The following is a 16,873-nucleotide window of genomic DNA, read 5'->3' as shown; positions in this document are numbered from 1 at the left end:
ATTTTGATTATTCGAATAAATTTAACCTGAATCCATAATTTTTAACTTTATACTTTCCGCTTCAAAAAGTATTCGCAATGTTATTTCTATCTTTGAATTTTACCAGCGAAACAGTTGTGCTAACCTAAATCTGTGAAAGTGATACAATTTTTTTGAGTCACCCAGTAACTAAAATTTTTTTTTAAGTGAATGTAGCTTTAAATCGCTACGTAGCGAAATCTTCGTAGCGCTGTTGCTATTCGTAATCCCACTCCAGCTTATCCAATTCTTTTTATTTGATTTTATTTAATTTTTTTATAAACTTGCGGTCAAAACCACTAATTTGTCAGATCATCGACAACAAATTCATTTGATTTATAAGTTCTATAACTATACTGTTACCGACAATCAAATAATTTATTCATGTAATTTTAATGAAATTATTGATTTTAATTGATATGAGACTCACCGTAAAGAGAGGTAGCTGATAAGCGATTACGATTCCAAAAATTTGACACGAGTTATAATAAATTAATTAAATGAATAAAATTTTAAACTGATTTTAGTGATTTTCCTGACCCTCACCTCTCCGCTTTTTTCTTACTAAATTGAGCTAGCATAAAATTTTGGAGTCACATATGGTCACATATTATGACTTCATGTTGTTGTTAAACGACAACATGGCGCCCAGCAAAAATATTAAATTTGTTTAGAAGTGATTTTTAATTTAATTAAAATTATAATCTAAATTTCCTATTAATGAATCATTCAAAATAAAAGTTGATGTAGGTTATTCCATATAAAGTGAAAACAGACTAAAAACTAATTTTTCCATAAAGTCAAAATCGGAATAGAGAATAAAATTTAATTCCAGTTTTAACATTTTTTATTTCTAACGGACTGCGGATTCGAATTCAGCGTCAAAATTTATTTCAGAAACACATTTTCGTTGAATAGGTCCGAAATTGTGTATTTCTAATATGATATTGGTTGTGATATAAAATTTCTTCCTTCTATCATGTAAAGAATTATAGTATTAATAAGAGTAAACGTAAACATTTTCTTAATATTTATATATTATATAAAAAGATAAATAATGAATATTTTTATAATTTTTGTCTTGATCTTGGTAATATCAAATGGTGTTTCGGCACTCGTAACATTTCTATTATATAATAGAATAATAACTTTCTCTCAAAATTATCTTCCTTCTTTTCTACTTAAAATTATGGGAATAGAAACGAAAGAGGAAAAAGAACAAAGAATTAAAAAGGAAAAGGAAGATGCAGAAAAGGCAGCGAGAGAGAGGATTGAGGCTGAAAAGCCGAAAACTATTGCTGGTAAGAAATAAAGGTTGAAAAAGGAATCATTTCAAAGTTTACAAATAAATAAAAAAAAACAAATTTTTTTTGCCCTGATTATAGTGGTCTACAAAAAACTTATTTTGTATAACATCTGGAAGCAAAACGATTCTTTACTTTAATATGAGTGCAGCACAAAGTGACTGATTTCTGCTTAGTATAACCAAGCAGCCTATTGCACATGCGCATCTACTTTTCTGTACACTTTTTATTACTTTGCTGCACACTATACAGAAAAGACACAATCTTCACTGCAAAAAGAAGTATCTTATTTTAAGATGTTTTGGTCGCCTTTTTAAGATGTTTTTTATAACTTAAAATGCATTAGTTTCTTAAGATATTAGATGGATAGGAAGATACTTTTGGTAACTTGCTTCCAATGTATATCTTATAATAAGATACTTCTTTTTGCAGTGTTGGAAGGATTAAACTTTATTGTTTTTTTTTCATAAAAAGAATTGACCTTCAGCAAATTGTTATTGTGAGGGAAGTGGTGAAAAAAAAATACAGCACTAACTTTGAAGATTATAATTTAATTTTTGTTAAATTGTAAAAAAATGAATAACAGCAATAACTAAAATGTATGCTACGCAGAAAATCATCCATTTACGAAAGAAATTTTTAAAAATTCAATTTCTATTTGTGTATACGATATGTATAGAATGACAAATCTGTAATCTTTTTTGACTATTCCTTTCTTTTCCATTTATCTCTTTTCGCATCGTATGTTCCTTTCTCCAAAGCCAGTCACGTGCGATTATGCAGACTTACGCAATATTCAATCGTCTCATTGGCGAAAAGAAATGTGTACTACATATATATATATATATATATATAAAGCATAAATGCGGGAGACATAATACATAGGTTATCGCCTTCTAAATATTTCATCAATAAGATTTTAATCTAGACAAATTACCTACTTTTTCTTGCATACTAAATAAAATTTTAATTTCCTCTACTTTCTTTTAATAATTTTTTTTTAATTAAAAAAAGAATAATTATTTTAGAACTTTTATAAAGTATCGTTCTTTATTTAAAAAAAAAGTACTCTTAATTTGAGAGGATTCATTTCATTTTAATTCCATACTTTTTCTTTACAATATATTTTATTATTAAAAGGTATAAAGCGCACAATCAATTTTAGAGAACTTTCTTCTTTAAAAAATTATTTCTCTCAAATGAAGAGTATTTTTTACTTCTATTGTGTAACGTCTATAAAGAATAATTTTTTACGGTTTTCTCGTCACGTTGTGTGAAAATTTATATATTCAGACGAAACTGTTGAATTATCGTCGACATAATTTCACGAGGCATTTGGGTGAGAATTTAAGGAATGTTTTGGGATATAAATCAGTACGAGTGTATATATATATATAAGTACACACAGCAGCACAATATTTTCGGAGTTAAAAACTATTATTTCAGAAAGCGCGGAAATTGATAGTTATGGTATTTTGGAATATAAAATACCTTTAGTTGACAATAAAATTGAGGTCAAAGAACTTCAAAAAATAAATAAACAAAAATGACAAAAAACCGATCATGCGCCTTTGCTATGATTATATATCCAGAAGCGGTTCACGTTCTCCGTTTGAGAATCAAAATGAAAGCGTTGTCAGTCTGGCCGCGCACGCCTTCGATCTCTGTTGTAGAATTTCCAAGTTACTCGCGCGGATATTAGACGTTAATTTTATTGAAGCGCACGCGACAAATAATTTTTTTGACAAGTGACATTTGAAATAAAAAAAGAAAAAATTGAATTTCTCATAAACAGGACCAATTAATTCAATTCTTTATCAAAAGTCTTCCGCGAGGTATGAACATTTTTATTCACTATTATCGATTATTAATCTTTATAATTATACATGTACTTTTTTTGTTTAATTTTTTTTTTTAATTCTTTTAATACTACAATAAAAATTTTTTTTATGCCTCTCCACATAAAAACAGAAAAGTTTCAAATGAAATTTTTCATTTTACAAAATAAATAAAAAATAATAAAATCTTTATTTTATAAAAAAATAGCTCTTGTGACAAAATATATTTATTTTTATTTAATTCAAAAAAACTTTATATATATTTCACTCTCGCAAGAACAAGCCAATGTTCCCGATGACATCTTTTCTGCTTTGCATGCAATTGATAATTTTATAAACAGAGAATCATTGAAAAGAAAAAAATCAAATAACTTTGACTGTTTATTTCTCTAAAAATGTTTAATAATGAAAATTTATTTTAACACTTAAATTTAAAATGTTGTTTATAACGCATTTTAGAGTTACTTTTTTTTATACTATAGTATAAAATCATCAATATTTGATAACTCAAAGTTTTCTTTGATCTCCCTTCGACTATGACTTATCGAGAGTTGACTGTACAAAGTAAAGCTTATTCTTAAAATTAAAAATACATACTTCAGATATAAAAAATGCTTAATTATTTAAGCAAATATTTATTTATTTTTTTAATGAAAAATTAAAATTATTTTTTAATATCATAATTATTTTTCATATTATTATTATAAATTATTAATAAATTCTATTTATTTAATAAAAAATTTCTCAGAATATTAGATCACAAAAATGAAAAGAAATTTTTTAATAAAATAGAGCAGTGATGAAAATGGAAAATTTCAAAAGAGGAATGATAATAATAGAGAGCGAAAAAGACTTAAAATATTTTTTTTTTTTAAATTTAATCTTTGCCTTTATTATCGTCACTTTTCATTAATAATAATAAATCAAAAATATCAAATGAACCATTGAAAAGTAACTTTATCTCAATCGAAAGTCCAAAGCAGGAAAATTATATTTTTCTTCTACTTTACATATATTCATGATTGCTCTCATCATATTATCTTTATTGTAATTTTTCTTAATATTTACTAATTTAATTTTATTACTTTTATTTTCATCGTTACAATGATAATAAATTTGTGAAAATAAAATTAAAATTTTTTTTTAAGTAATTGTTCAAATAATAACATAAATAAAATAATAACAAATATTTACAAACAATAACATAAAAAAATGTTCTTACATGGAAATGAAACCATGTTTACTAGATATGTTTTTGGAATCGCTAAAATCAAATTCCAGATTCATTTCACCCCATTATAAGCTTTTTGAGGTACACTAAAAAAATCGTAATAAACATAGTCTGACTCTTAGGTGGTAATTTTTTTTTAGCTGTGAAATTTTTTTGAGGTTATGTCAAAAATTTGACACAATGGAGTAATGCCAATGCTAAACGACATAGACAGTGGCGCCGCCAACCTGGTTTATTTTTGTTGCATATCAAAATGAGTCGCCTACACGGCTCATTCTTAGTTCAGTTTTTTTGTGTGTATGCGGTCACGGCATTAGATGAACTGTTATTAAAAAACTATGAAGAGAGCACTACTTTTTATCATCAACTTATCAGGAAATTAAAGAAAACCGGATGCCATAGCACACGTGACAATTTTAGTATTTTAACATACGAGCAGCTGTCTAAAATCCATAAAAACTTAAAGATAAGCAGGACAAAACTTACTGACAAGTATTTTTTTTTATTTCTAACTTACGTAGCAAGAGATTTTGTAAAATTTTCGTATGTCATAACCTAGAGACACTTGCTTTTCACCGAACGGTCAATACGTAGAACTGACAAAATGTCGGAAAGCCAATACATCGAACAGACAAAATGTCGAAAAGCCATAACCTCGAAAAGCCAATACGTCGAACAGTCAATACATCGAACGGAAAAAATATCGATAAGCCAAAATATCGAAAAGCCAAAACATCGAACAGCCAATAAGTCGAACGGACAAAATGTCGAAAAATTCTATTGACTTAACTATAATTATACTTGAGTCAATAAAATTTTTCGACATTTTGTCCGTTAGACGTATTGGCTGTTCGATGTTTTGGCTTTTCGATATTTTAGCTTATCGATATTTTTTCCGTTCGATGTATTGACTGTTCGACGTATTGGCTTTTCGAGGTTATGGCTTTTCGAGGTTATGGCTGTTCGACGTCTTGGCTTTTCGAGGTTATAGCTTTTCGACATTTTGTCTGTTCGATGTATTGGCCTTTCGGCATTTTGTCAGTTCGACGTATTGGCTTTTCGACATTTTGTCTGTTCGACGTATTCACCGTTCAGTGAAAAGCAAGCGTCTCCATAACCTATAATTGCCACCAGCAGACATTTTACAAAGCAGGTGCGAAGCAAAAAAATAGTGTGTGTCTTTCGTGCCTTTAAATTTCTTTAAAATAAATAATAAACGTGATATTTTTTACACTTTATGTAATTATTTATATATAATTCAAAAATACGATAAAAATAATGCAAATAATGTAAAATATAATACATATTAGAAGGAGATACATAATTATTTTAGTACCCTGTGGATATATGCCTCTGAATATCTAATTGAGGTTAGTTTCCCGTTTTACTTTGCCGGCTGAAAATACTTTATCAGTAAAAGTTTTCCTATAAAATAATTTTTTTGGCATGATCACTTAAAGTATTTATTTGAAGCCAATTAAGAGCATTTGAACCTTCGTGACGTCACAAATCATGGCGCATGACACGCAAACTTCTCAGGTATGTGAAAAGCACAATTTTGAATATTTTTTAAAAAAACCTTTTGGAAAATGTTCAGAATAACATAGACTCTGTCTGTTATGTGCGGAAAATTCAAAATTTTGCGTTTAAAACTTTTTTTAAACAATGTTAAGGTCACAAATCATGGCGCATGACACGCAAACTTCTCAGGTATGTGAAAAACACAATTTTGAATATTTTTTAAAAAAACCTTTTGGAAAATGTTCAGAGAAACATAGACTATGTCTGTTATGTGCGAAAAATTCAAAATTTTGCGTTTAAAACGTTTTTTAAACAATGTTTAAGTTGGTTGTCACAAGTAAGGAAAAATACACGAATTGCTTATATGTAGGCCATTTTTGGAAAGACCAGGATAAAAATTAGAAAATTCTTATGTAATTTATCAAATATTTAAATGAATTTTATTATAAATAATAATTAAAATTGTTTATTACTAATTAAACAATAAATTGTTGTTGTTTATTTACTTTTTTCAAAAAAAAACATACAAAAAAGCATTTTTTTGACAGCTTTCTAAATTATTCATCTCAATTTTGTAAAAAATAAAGGCCAAAAAACCAATTTATTTTTCAATTTTTCAACTAAATAATTATTGTTTTTTATTTAAAAAATTGAAAAATGATTGAATTTTCAACCATTTTTACAACATTGAGATGAGTAATTTTAAAAATTCTAAAAAACATGCTATTTTATATGTCCTCCTTTGAAAAAAAGATAAAAAACAATAATTCATTATTTGAAAAATTGAAATACAATTTAAAATTTAATCTCTTTTTTTTACAATATTGAGAATAGCAATTTAAAAAATTGTCAAAAAATTGCTTTTTTATATGTACTTTTTGAAAAAATTATATGAAGAACAATAATTATTTATTTAAAAAATTGAAGAATAATCTGCTTTTTAGCCATTATTTTTTACAACATTGAGATAAGTGATTTGAAAAATTCTCCAAAAACTGCTTTTTTAAAAGTGCTTTATGAAAAATGCAATTTATATGTGTTTTTTTAATAAAAAAGAATAATTATTGCGATTTAAAAAATTGAAAACTAATTCAATTTTTAAATATTACGTTTCACAATTTTTAAATTGGTAAATTTCAAAGTTAAGAAAAAACTGTTTTTTGCAGGGTTTTTTTTGAAAAAAACATAAGAAGTATTAAATAATTATTTATTTAAAAAATTGAAGAATAATTCAATTTTTAAACAAGTATTTTTCACAACTTTGAAATTTGCAAATAGCGAAATTATGAAAAAACTGCATTTTTGTATGTTTTTTTTTTTGAAAAAAGTAAATAAACAACAACAATTTATTGTTTAATTAGTAATAAACAATTTTAATTATTATTTATAATAAAATTAATTTAAATATTTGATAAATTACATAAGAATTTTCCAATTTTTATCCTGGTCTTTCCAAAAATGGCCTACATATAAGCAATTCGTGTATTTTTCCTTACTTGTGACAACCAACTTAAACATTGTTTAAAAAACGTTTTATACGCAAAATTTTGAATTTTTCGCACATAACAGACATAGTCTATGTTTCTCTGAACATTTTCCAAAAGGTTTTTTTAAAAAATATTCAAAATTGTGTTTTTCACATACCTGAGAAGTTTGCGTGTCATGCGCCATGATTTGTGACCTTAACCTTGTTTAAAAAACGTTTTAAACGCAAAATTTTGAATTTTCCGCACATAACAGACAGAGTCTATGTTATTCTGAACATTTTCCAAAAGGTTTTTTTAAAAAATATTCAAAATTGTGCTTGTCACATACCTGAGAAGTTTGCGTGTCATGCGCCATGATTTGTGACGTCACGAAGGTTCAAATGCTCTTAATAGAAATTGATAAAAGAAATCAAATTTCTAATTACAAAAAAAAATTTCTCTAAAATGACCACTTTCTGGTATATCATCCATATGATAAACATAGTCTGACACGTAGGCTAGAAAAAAAATATTTTTTTTTGTGACTATGTAATTAAATACACATTTTGGAAACAATCCAAGAAAACCGAGGTAACCGTAGAATTATTAAAATAAAAATGTAGAATAATAAAAATAAAATTTTCTTCTATTTTATGCTTTACAAAAAAAGAATCAGAATGTTAACCAAAACAAAAAAAAATTTTTACTTTTTCGAACAATATTTCAAAATTGTAGTTAAGAATAAAATAAATATAAAATTCAATTGAATTGTCAATTGGAAAAAAAAATTATATTACAATTTTGATAATTTTGTAAATTAGATTTTTTTTAAATTCAATTTTGTATAGAAAAAAAAAATCTGTTCATGTCTTTATTTTTATATGGACACGTCGCTCGAGTAACTTTTAAATTAAGAAAAATTGGATTTCAAAAGAAGAATCGTCGCCAAATAAAAGTTTCTTGAAGCACTATAAAGAAACTTTTTTTTGCAATAGCCGCCTTATGTTGGGGGTTTTCGCGATGAACGGGAATCTCGTGGATAGAATTGCCAATGTGCGCTTTGAAATTCGCAAAGTAAAACGTGCACATTCCTTTGCAACTGGGCGATATGTTGAGCGTAAGGAGCGATTTAATTAGAGTAAAGCGACGAGTCTTTTATAAACGTATAATATATATATAGTGCATTTTTAAATAAAGCCAAATGACTCTCACAATTACTTAAACTTGCTGTTCAATTATTATTATTATTATTATTATTATATGCTCTACATAATTGTAATATTTAGAAGAATCATACAAATATAAAATGATTAATTTCTTATTTAGACTGATAACATAATTAAAGACTAACAATTAATAATTCTATCAAGTTTTATTATTTGATAAATAATATTTTTAATATTAATAATTTTTAATATTTAATAATTATTTTAGATTTAGAATACTGCCGTCCTGATATAAAAAGGCACTATCTACATTTATGGAAAATAAGTTTTTTATACCGTGGGATTCGTAAAAAAAGATGCATTTTTCTGTGCTAATTAGAATTATTAATCTTCATTAATTTTTGAGTTAATTAGGCGCTAATTTTAATAAAAAGGACTAACTACATCAATTCCCGACAAATCCTGAATCCACAAGTGAGAGATTCTTTTTCAATCGCCCCAGCCCAAAAAGTCAATGTTCTGGGATTGGCTTCATACTTTGGTAAATTGTTGTCCTATATGATAGTAATAAATCCCTAAAATATAAACTCATTAAAAAAATATTTGTAGAAAGTAGAGGGGGTTGAAGTTTTGACGTTAAGGCCAGGTCCAAGTGAGGCAGCTCCATCTACATTGAAACTAATATTTTGGAAAATTTTCAACAGCCTTTTCTTGAAAACAAGAAGGCTTTTTCCTTTATGGATAATTGATTATTGGCAAGATATACACCAGCTAAAACTTTTTTTGAGTTAAAATAATAAAAAAAATTTCATGTCAATAAATTAAATATGAGCACTTTTTTCAGAAAAACTGTAACAGTACTTTCTCAGAAATTACAATCAAAAATGCAATTTCCATTTGGAAAATTAATAAACGCTAAAAGATACACGATCTAAGATTTACCAATCACGAAAATAACAAAAAAAAAGTATTTTAACATAACATATTTTACTCATTATGACAGCCGTTTGGCAGGTTATATATGTCACCAGACGTTTCGCAGTTTTGCCGAAAGGAGGAGATTGGCGCTGTTGCTAACCACCTGAAATACATAATCTACCAAAGGGCTTTTTTTTTTTTTTTTACGAGGGAAGTGGAAAATCTTTTTTTTTGTTATTTTCGTGATTGGTAAATCTTAGGTCGTGTATTTTTTAGCGTTTATTAATTTTCCAAATGGAAATTGCATTTTTGATTGTAATTTCTGAGAAAGTACTGTTACAGTTTTTCTGAAAAAAGTGCTCATATTTAATTTATTGACATGAAATTTTTTTTATTATTTTAACTCAAAAAAAGTTTTAGCTGGTGTATATCTTGCCAATAATCAATTACCCATAAAGGAAAAAGCATTTTACCATCTTGTTTTCAAGAAAAGGCTGTTGAAAATTTTCCAAAATTTTAGTATCAATATAGATGGTGCTGCCTCACATGGACCTGGCCTTAAGGGTAACATTGTCATTTTCAAATCCGTTTAACTATGACAAAAGTTAATGGATTTTAATTTATCTATAATGAATTTTATTGCATTTTTCACGTACTTTTCAAAAATGTATACGAAATTTAAAAAAAAAATTTTTTAACCCCTTTTTTTTCAAAAACAACCCTTATTTTTCGATTTTCACCCCTTCGGGTATTTTTTTTTTTTTTTTTTTTTATTTTCATTGGAAAGCTGAGGTTTTTTCCGATGAGCTATGTAAATATGAAAATGGGACAACAATAATTTTGTGAGTAACAGAATATTAAAGTAGGCGGTGCCGATAAGGGGTGTACCTGGAGATCATCTTTGAGGATTTAGATAGGCACCGCCTAATTTAAAATTATGTTTCTCACAAAATTATTGTTGTCCCATTTTCATATTTACATAGCTCATGGGAAAAAACCTCATCTTTCCAATGAAAATAAAAAAAAAACAAAAAAAAATTCCCGAAGGGGTGAAAATCGAAAAATAAGGGTTGATTTTGAAAAAAAAGGGGTCAAAAATTTTTTTTTAAAATTTTGTATACATTTTTGAAAAGTACGTGAAAAATGCAATAAAATTCATTATAGATAAATTAAAATCCATTAACTTTTGTCATAGTTATACGGATTTGAAAATGACAATGTTACCCTTAACGTCAAAACTTCAACCCCCTCTACTTTCTACAAATATTTTTTTAATGAGTTTATATTTTAGGGATTTATTACTATCATATAGGACAACAATTTACCAAAGTATGAAGCCAATCCCAGAACATTGACTTTTTGGGCTGGGGCGATTGAAAAAGAATCTCTCAAGTACATAGTGTCTTTTGGTATCAAGATTTTGACCGAACTCAACCTGACTTTCCTTAAAAAAATAAAAAACATATCTACATTTACTTTATTGAAGCATGAATTTTTTCAAATTTAATATATTTTTTCTTTATTAATAAAAATAATTATGTTTTTTATCAATAAGAAACAAGAAAAAAAGAACCGTTTCTTGAAGCATTGTTGTAATAATTTCAATAAACCTATTTTTGACGATAAAAGTAGCAAATAAAAATACTCGAAATCCTATTCCCTTTAATTCCAACTACTCAATATTTAAGCATAATTCTTTTTTATATTGTTTAAATAATTTATATTTTATACTTTAATATTATACATATTTTTTATGATCTAAATATGTATTTTTTATAAACTTTGCTTCTGAAATAAAAAATTAGGACTTTTTTACAAAACAATTATTTTTTTTTAAATTGTAATTTTTTAATGATATTTTTTAAAAATTAATTATTTTATACTATAAAAATTTTTATCAAAATTATGTTTAGAGGTGAATTAAAAATGTCAAATTTGCTGTAGAAGCTAGTTTTGACAGATTTTACGGAAAACATTTGTTACCTTTTGTAGGCTTTTTTGTTAGACATTAAAAAGCGCATTTTAATGACTTTTAATCAAAAATGTATACTGTAATGCAATTTTTTTTAAAAATTGAAGAAGTAAACTTATTAGAGTGTCCGTAGATAGTGTTTCTTGCATCAGGAAAGTCGACCGTTCTTCCATTCGCCAAAACAGTGCAGAAAAAAGCTAAAACACAAGATATAATTACAAAACCTTAGTATTAAGATGAATGAATTTACAAAAATTTTCGAATTATAAAATTTGCTACTTACTGACGATTATTATTAATTTTGTCACTTTTTGAATTTAATCTCACTTATTCCTTTACTTTTTGAACTTCGCCGATATTTATTTAGGAAGATTGCTTTGTTTACTTTTCGTCGTAAATACTCGTATCACACGAAATGTCCTAATGTTGTCAAGTACTGCTGGAGTCATGAAGCGACTATTGAAGTAGATTCCACAACAACTTGCTTTTGCTTTGCATTTGACTTGCTTTGTTAAGTGAAAACAGCGCGCGCGCAACAGTTTCTAGTTGCCGAAAATAAATAAACTGCTAATTAATTAAAGACTATTAAATTTGGTTTTATTAATTAAATTTAATTAATTAGTAATTCTACAACTGCATAAAGGTTTAGTAAAAAAATGATATTTTCTTTTCTAAAGAAAATAGCATAGCTGTGAAAACAAAGAATTGTATTTTAATTTCCTTGAATCGAAATCATTGTTATAGTATCAAAATATTAAATAGTACAAATTTTAAAAAGAATTCTTAATTATTTTAAGATGAATAGAAACAAATCTGTTAAGAATTTTTTCCCGACTTGAAATTAGAGGAAATACTCTAATAAAAGGAGTTATGTATATATAAAAAATAGAGTATACTCTTGCCTTTTTGTAGCGTGCATTACGTGACCAACTTTTGCTTGGCAGGAAGGACCTCAGCGTTTGTATTTTATCGCGATAACGACGAAAGGAAGGAAAAAGCTTAAAACTGAGGAAATGAGATAATCTTAACTTTAAGCTTGACAAAATATTTGATTAAAAGTTGCATAAATGCATAAGCAGGTTATTTCTTACAAATCACCACCAACCAACTAATCAATCTTCTGTTTAAATATTTTATTATTTTTTCTTTATTATTATTTTAATCATTATTATTATTATTACCGTAAAATGGGGTAAAGTCGGCGTTTGCGGGTAAAGTCGGCGGGCGCTTTAAACACTTAAATAATGTATTTCATTTATTAATTTACATTAATTCTAACTACATTTTTAATAAAACTCGGATTTCTTCTGGAAAAAAGTAATAGTTAAACTTTAAAATGATTTAAAGCGCCGGCCGACTTTACCCCATTTTACGGTACCAAAAGTTATTATTATTATTCTTATTTAATTTAAGAGATTAGGTCTTCAAATTTATGCTAAAAAAATTAATTGAAATCAAATTTTTAAAAACATATTAAAATTTAGAAAATTAGTATTTTCAAGTGTGCGAAGAACATGAATTAAATTGAAAACGCAAACCCTTGAGGGAAATTGTTTAACAAGGTGTCGTAATTCATAAAAAACCGTCACGTAAATAATCAAGAAGATCGCGAGTTCGTATCATATGACGTCACATGTATCTTATATATATACATATATATTAACTCTACTTAATTTTTAAAGATACTTTTAAAAAAATGTACGATAACATCATTTTTAAACAATTTAACAGACATTTTGCAATAAAATGAGTAAGAGATATACAAACGAAAATAGATTATAAAATATTTTATAGTGTTTCATTATATTTATATATATTGTATAACACGTCATTTTGTCGCGTACAAATGATTTAAAAATAATAAATTAAAATAAATTTTGTAAATAAACGACATCAGGGTGGAAATTTCATCCATAATGGCTGTAAAATGTTATAAATTATAAAAATTGTTTTCTTATGATAGTCACTTTATTTTCTTTAAATAATCAAATTCACGTATTAACAAACCAACTTGACAAAGTCGTCATATTAATAGTCGACCTATAATAAATAAATTCGATTCTGATTTGTCCTTTCGTTCTGTTATGAAAACTCTCGCGATGTATTGAGAATTCTCACCGGGTCACAAAGATGTTAAAGACATCACTATCTATTATTGAAATTAGAAGTCATCAAGGGAAGAGTTTCCTGGTGTACATACATATTTGGATGAAAGTCCCAAATATTCAAGAACACCAGGAAGATGAAATTGTTGTTTTGTTAACGATCTGTCAAATTATTATTGGCGGTCAATTTCCTATGGACTTCTCGCATCAATTGATTTAACATTGAATAGTGCATGGATCTGCGTTACCGACAACTGCGTATCGATTATCGGTAGCGGGTATTATATTATTGAATATTAATTGATCTCAATGACACTGAGATGAGAGGCCGCTGTTTAGTGACGCTTTTGAGTTTGACTTGTCAGCCATTTTACTCTCATTCTCATTCTGGTATCAGTACAGTATAGATTGTGTTTTCCTCTATTCTTTTCATGTGAAACTAAATTAAAAATGTAAGTAAATTCTAATTGTGAGACGAGGCGTCATCGTCGTCGTCAAATGGGCGGTGAGTCCCCAATGATATATTATGAGTCATTTTCCTTCTGAATCGATTTCATTATTATTTAAAAATAAATAAATTAATCAATAAATTTTTGCTGTAAAGTAACAATGGAATTCCTGAGCTGGTTTTAGTTTTTCCTAAGTAGAATTATCAAATTTCACTTGTCGGGTTATTTAACTAATTGTTCTTAGTTTAGTTATTTTCCATAAAATAACTTAGCGTCTTGGCAAATAAATAATTAAAAGTGTAGATAACGTGGATTATCTTTAAAAAAATAATAAATAATTTAAATTTAAAATAAATTCCATAATAAATTAAAATCTGCGTTATAATATATATATGAGAGATTCTTTTTCAATCGCCCCAGCCCAAAAAGTCAATGTTCTGGGATTGGCTTCATACTTTGGTAAATTGTTGTCCTATATGATAGTAATAAATCCCTAAAATATAAACTCATTAAAAACATATTTGTAGAAAGTAGAGGGGGTTGAAGTTTTGACGTTAAGGGTAACATTGTCATTTTCAAATCCGTTTAACTATGACAAAAGTTAATGGATTTTAATTTATCTATAATGAATTTTATTGCATTTTTCACGTACTTTTCAAAAATGTATACGAAATTTAAAAAAAAAAATTTTTAACCCCTTTTTTTTCAAAATCAACCCTTATTTTTCGATTTTCACCCCTTCGGGTATTTTTTTTTTTTTTTTTTTTATTTTCATTGGAAAGCTGAGGTTTTTTCCGATGATCTATGTAAATATGAAAATGGGACAACAATAATTTTGTGAGAAACAGAATATTAAAGTAGGCGGTGCCGATAAGGGTGCCGTTAAGGGTAACATTGTCATTTTCAAATCTGTATAACTATGACAAAAGTTAATGGATTTTAATTTATCTATAATGAATTTTATTGCATTTTTCACGTACTTTTCAAAAATGTATACAAAATTTAAAAAAAAAATTTTTTGACCCCTTTTTTTTCAAAATCAACCCTTATTTTTCGATTTTCACCCCTTCGGGAATTTTTTTTTGTTTTTTTTTTATTTTCATTGGAAAGCTGAGGTTTTTTCCCATGAGTTATGTAAATATGAAAATGGGACAACAATAATTTTGTGAGAAACATAATATTAAATTAGGCGGTGCCTATCTAAATCCTCAAAGATGATCTCCAGGTACACCCCTTATCGGCACCGCCTACTTTAATATTCTGTTACTCACAAAATTATTGTTGTCCCATTTTTATATTTACATAGCTCATGGGAAAAAACCTCAGCTTTCCAATGAAAATAAAAAAAAAAAAAAAAAAAATACCCGAAGGGGTGAAAATCGAAAAATAAGGGTTGATTTTGAAAAAAAAGGGGTTAAAATTTTTTTTTTTTAAATTTCGTATACATTTTTGAAAAGTACGTGAAAAATGCAATAAAATTCATTATAGATAAATTAAAATCCATTAACTTTTGTCATAGTTAAACGGATTTGAAAATGACAATGTTACCCTTAACGTCAAAACTTCAACCCCCTCTACTTTCTACAAATATTTTTTTAATTAGTTTATATTTTAGGGATTTATTACTATCATATAGGAGAACAATTTACCAAAGTATGAAGCCAATCCCAGAACATTGACTTTTTGGGCTGGGGCGATTGAAAAAGAATCTCTCATATATATAGCATAAGTCGAAAAAAAAGATTCCAAAAGTGAATTTCGTGTTATTTTTGTTATCAATTACATTTTATGACTTTTGCAAAGTTTCTTTTTTAAAAAAAAGAACAAGGCACCATTGGGAAACAATTCATTTATCAATATATGTGTGGAACTTTATGTAATAATTTTTGTTTAAGTTTTATTTATATTTTTTTCAATATATTTCAATGTTGTTATTTGTTAATTCTCAATTGAATACGTAAAATTTTCTTTTTATCGAATATTTTTCTTCAGTGTCACTAATTGAATTTCTAATTTTTTTTTTGCAGTATTCTGTTATCTTCACAGTAAATATTCAGATTTATTTCTTAATTTAAATAATCATACACAGACGAACTGATTTATATTTATTTTAAATGATTGATTTATTATTTTTACCATATTACTAGTTTTAGACGAGAAACATAACCTCTAAATATATAAATTTGATGAAGCTAATAGCGAACACAAAAAAATTTTTGGAACTGAATAATATTGTTACATAATAATGTAAATACAATTGTTTTTTTACTATACATATTAATCACGCGTCAGCTTCACACCACATTTCTTCCTTAATGGACAAGTGATATAGATGAAATGAGGTCGCGCGCGAAATGAAACATATATTTATAATTTATACTACATCGAAGTGGGGATGACTATAGGTAATAAACGCTAATAGAGTGGGGTAAATGTGATTGAGAGAAAACAACTAAAATTTATCCCTCACAATAATGCATACAAATTATAAATTTTTAATAATTTTAAATTAAATTCACTTACGAAAAAAAAATTTTTTAATTTGTTTATTCTGTATTTTTTTAACTTTAACATTTTATCTTTATTTAATTGACTTTTTATGTTCAACCTTTAATATTTCATTCTTTCTGCAAAGAAGAAGTACTACATATCTGCTCTTTGAGCTGTAATTATCAGGTTCATTATAGTAATTATAGTCAATAGAAACATGATAAATATATTAAAAAAGCTGATTATACTTTCAAAATAAATATGCATTATTGTTTATATTTTATGTATTTTTTAGAAAGATATAGAGCGATATTTATTTTTCTATACTTTATTCTTATTAATGAGTTAAACCACTCTAGAACGTCAAAAAAAGGCCTAATTTTAATCATTTTTTT

At 26.5% G+C, this 16,873-nt stretch overlaps 1 protein-coding gene across 1 annotated transcript in view; it reads left to right on the top strand.

The window, feature by feature from the left end:
• Window positions 1-2,954: 2,954 nt before the first annotated feature.
• Window positions 2,955-16,873, top strand: part of LOC127278908 (guanylate cyclase 32E-like) — a 111,235-nt gene continuing 97,316 nt past the window's right edge. Inside the window, exon 1 of the mRNA XM_051300850.1 lies at window positions 2,955-3,157. The gene's annotated coding sequence lies outside the window, so the exon portion shown is untranslated. The remainder of the gene's footprint in view (window positions 3,158-16,873) is intronic.

This window comes from Leptopilina boulardi, unplaced genomic scaffold, assembly GCF_019393585.1.
Source record: "Leptopilina boulardi isolate dan_hultmark-lab unplaced genomic scaffold, ZJU_Lbou_2.1 LbouV2_213, whole genome shotgun sequence".
NCBI classification, from domain to species: Eukaryota; Metazoa; Arthropoda; class Insecta; order Hymenoptera; family Figitidae; genus Leptopilina; species Leptopilina boulardi.
The sequence above is the reverse complement of the archived record's forward strand: the minus strand, read 5'-3'. Positions and strand labels throughout refer to the sequence as shown.